The sequence below is a fragment of the Triticum dicoccoides genome, chromosome 3A, assembly GCF_002162155.2.
Source record: "Triticum dicoccoides isolate Atlit2015 ecotype Zavitan chromosome 3A, WEW_v2.0, whole genome shotgun sequence".
Taxonomy (NCBI): Eukaryota; Viridiplantae; Streptophyta; class Magnoliopsida; order Poales; family Poaceae; genus Triticum; species Triticum dicoccoides.
Window position 1 is genome coordinate 2,503,907 of NC_041384.1, and position 4,644 is coordinate 2,508,550.

Genomic DNA, 4,644 nt, shown 5'->3' on the forward strand with positions numbered 1-4,644 from the left:
TCTGGTGCATTATATAAACCGAGGTTAGGCTAGTTGATAGAGATGTACAACATACCCAACAACAATCATACCATAGGCTAGCTTCTAGGGTTTAGCCTCTCCGATCTCGTGGTAGATCTATTCTTGTACTACCCATATCATCAATATTAATCAAGCAGGACGTAGGGTTTTACCTCCATCGAGAGGGCCCGAACCTGGGTAAAGCTTCGTGTCCCTTGCCTCCTGTTAACACCCAGCCTAGACGCACAGTTCGGGACCCCCTACCCGAGATCCGCCGGTTTTGACACCGATATTGGTGCTTTCATTGAGAGTTCCGCTGTGTGTTCGACAAAAGGTTGATGGCTCGCCTGCAGATCAACTGTGACTTCGGCATCTTCGTCACCAGCTCGACTGGTCACCTTGGTTTGACCAAGGACTGCGCCTTACCTCCGATCGTCATGTTCGGATGAGGGCCTTTATAAACATCAACTCCGATCTCTATCAAGATCATGGAGGAATCATCTAGGGAGCCCGGGGGCTCACCGTCAACATTGTCCTCGGGCGACCGTGCTGTTTTTCTGGACAGCAAACTTGTGACCGCCGCCATCGCCTCCTCAAGTGTCTTTTTAACGATCGCTTTGGTGTAATTGTGCGGAATTGAGTCTACGACAACCCTGGAAAATTTCGTCGAGTTCCGATGGAGGAATCTCTGGCAATCCACGATATTACCGGAGCCCTGTCAAATCTGGACGGGAATCTGGATGAGTTTAGGGTGTGGTGTCCAGCTTCTATCTCGGACGTCCTTTGGAAGATCCAACCATTGATCGGCTGCGGAATTCCTATATCTACCACCTCTCAAAATTTCAGCTCGATCCGACCGTCCAAACTCCGGGAACCTTCCGATTAGTGCATCACTTTTCGGATCTGTTTTCTGCACGAAAACAAATCTGACCCGAGTTCGTCTTTTTTATGAACGGGATTTCGGACATCCCTTTTGAAGGAAGTTTTGTATGGGGTATTGTGTTTTGTTCCCGAACACATCCCACTAAATTTAAGATCTTTTGAACATGATCTTCAACATCATACTGGTGTCAAACCAGTCCGGCAATATTGCTCCACGGCTGCCGACCTGCGCTAGACACGTCGTCACTTTGTTGAGCCGAGCTCAACTTCTTCGGATCATCAACTCAGTAAGCTGAACAAGAGTCTGGTATCACGAAGGATAAATCATCACCAACATCGCCACCCCATGGATTACACGGAGTGGGCATACCGGCATCGCTGCATGGTCGCTTCATCAAGCCGGCATCGACCACGTCACGACCTGCATCGGCAGGGCCACACTATTGCTTCTTCAAGCTGGTGTCGATCACGCCGACCTACTTCGACTCATCGGCTGACATCGAGGCTTCGACATCTCAGCTGGACCGGGGGCTTCGTCATCTCTTCATCAACCTACTCCGGACACTTCGGCGTCACTAACCGACCAGCTCTGTCACGTTAGTTGGGCCGAGGGCTTTGCCTCAGCGAGTCAATCTTTACCAGCATTGCCATGCCGTCGTTTTATCGCCCATCAGGCAATGGGTGTGTGGAGCGAGTCCAAATTTTGGGAATCACCTTCCTTCGGATTGCTACAACAAATAAACTAGGTGCTATTAATCCCAGTATTTTTTGCTTGTTTGGGTTCATTTTTTCCAAGGAATTATGACTCTGGTTTGTCCATGATATGTACACAGGTCTATCAAATGGTGACCGCATTAACGAGGTCGCGTGGTGGTTCGATCAGTTTTCGTACATAGTCCGGCGAACGCTGCATCTAGAGCTCGGACCGACCTGTGAATTTAGGCTTTGCCACGCCTTTACTACATCACGCCGACGCCCTGCATCGACATCGACTTCGGCGCTAGGCCATATTTCTTCTATTCCTCACTTTGCATAAATTATTTATTATGCAACATTTTTTTAATAATTATTATTACTATTATCTCCGGTTTGCACTACTTTTTGTGCACAGGAAAATGATTCGGGGGCTTCGGCATCACTTTGCCGGTCTGCATTGACCGTGCTATGTCACCACTTCGGCGTGTCGAGTTCCCCGCTCTGCCACCTCGGGACCAGCTTGGGGGATGGAACCTGTTGGGGAATGTAGTAATTTCAAAAAATTTCCTACGCACACGCAAGATCATGGTGATGCATAGCAACGAGAGGGGAGAGTGTGATCTACGTACCCTTGTAGACCGACAGCGGAAGGGTTAGCACAACGCGGTTGATGTAGTCGTACGTCTTCACGGCCCGACCGATCAAGCAACGAAACTACGGCACCTCCGAGTTTTAGCACACGTTCAGCTAGATGACGATCCCCGGACTCCGATCCAGCAAAGTGTCAGGGAAGAGTTCCGTCAGCACGACGGCGTGGTGACGATCTTGATGTTCTACCGTCGTAGGGCTTCGCCTAAGCACCGCTACAATATTATCGAGGATTCTGGTGGAAGGGGGCACCGCACACGGCTAAGAATATGATCACGTGGATCAACTTGTGTCTAGAGGTGCCCCCTGCCCTCGTATATAAAGGAGCAAGGGAGGAGGAGGCCGGCCCTAGGAGGGGGCGCGCCAAGTGTGGAGTCCTACTAGGACTCCCTAGTCCTAGTAGGATTCCACCTCCCATATGGAATAGGAAAAGAGGAAGGAAAAAGGAGAAGGAAGGAAGGGGGCGCCCCCCTTCCCTAGTCCAATTCGGACCAGACTAAGGGGAGGGGTGCTGCCACCCTTGAGGCCCTTTTCCTTCTTTCCCGTATGGCCCAATAAGGCCCAATATGTATTCCCGTAACTCTCCGGTACTCCAAAAAATACCCGAATCACTCGGAACCTTTGCGATGTCCGAATATAGTCATCCAATATATCGATCTTTACGTCTCGACCATTTCGAGACTCCTCGTCATGTACCCGATCTCATCCGGGACTCCGAACTCCTTCGGTACATCAAAACTCATAAACTCATAATATAACTGTCATCGAAACCTTAAGCATGCGGACCCTACGGGTTCGAGAACAATGTAGACATGACCGAGACACGTCTCCGGTCAATAACCAATAGCGGAACCTGGATGCTCATATTGGCTCCCACATATTCTACGAAGATCTTTATCGGTCAGACCGCATAACAACATACGTTGTTTCCCTTTGTCATCGGTATGTTACTTGCCCGAGATTCGATCGTCGGTATCTCAATACCTAGTTCAATCTCGTTACCGGCAAGTCTCTTTACTCGTTCCGTAATACATCATCCTACAACTAACTCATTAGTTGCAATGCTTGCAAGGCTTAAGTGATGTGCATTACCGAGAGGGCCCAGAGATACCTCTCCGACAATCGGAGTGACAAATCCTAATCTCGAAATACGCCAACCCAACATGTACCTTTGGAGACACCTGTAGAGCTCCTTTATAATCACCCAGTTACGTTTTGACGTTTGGTAGCACACAAAGTGTTCCTCCGGCAAACGGGAGTTGCATAATCTCATAGTCATAGGAACATGTATAAGTCATGAAAAAAGCAATAGCAACGTACTAAACGATCGGGTGCTAAGCTAATGGAATGGGTCATGTCAATCACATCATTCTTCTAATGATGTGATCCCGTTAATCAAATAACAACTCTTTTGTTTATGGTTAGGAAACATAACCATCTTCGATTAACGAGCTAGTCAAGTAGAGGCATACTAGTGACACTCTGTTTGTCTATGTATTCACACATGTATTATGTTTCCGGTTAATACAATTCTAGCATGAATAATAAACATTTACCATGATATAAGGAAATAAATAGTAACTTTATTATTGGCTCTAGGGCATATTTCCTTCAGTCTCCCACTTGCACTAGAGTCAATAATCTAGGTCACATCGCCATGTGATTCAACACTAATAGTTCACATCACCATGTGATTAACACCCATAGTTCACATCGTCATGAGACCTATACCCAAAGGGTTTACTAGAGTTAGTAATCTAGTTCACATCGTTTATGTGATTAACACCCAAAGAGTACTAAGGTGTGATCATGTTTTGCTTGTGAGATAATTTTAGTCAACGGGTCTGTCACATATAGATCCGTAAGTATTTTGCGAATTCTATGTCTACAATGCTCTGCACGGAGCTACTCTAGCTAGTTGCTCCCACTTTCAATATGTATCTAGATTGAGACTTAGAGTCATCCAGATCTGTGTCAAAACTTGCATCGACGTAACCTTTTACGACGAACCTTTTGTCCTCCATAATTGAGAAATATTTCCTTATTCCACTAAGGATAATTTTGACCGCTGTCCAGTGATCTACCCTTAGATCACTATTGTACTCCCTTACTTAACACAGTGTAGGGTATACAATAGATCTGGTACACAGCATGGCATACTTTATAGAACCTATGGCTGAGGCATAGGGAATGACTTTCATTCTCTTTCTATCTTCTGCTGTGGTCGGGCTTTGAGTCTTACTCAATTTCACACCTTGTAACACAGCCAAGAACTCTTTCTTTGACTGTTCCATTTTTGAACTACTTCAAAATATTGTCAAGGTATGTATTCATTGAAAAAACTTATCAAGCGTCTTGATCTATCTCTATAGATCTTGATGCTTAATATGTAAGCAGCTTCACCGAGGTCTTTCTTTG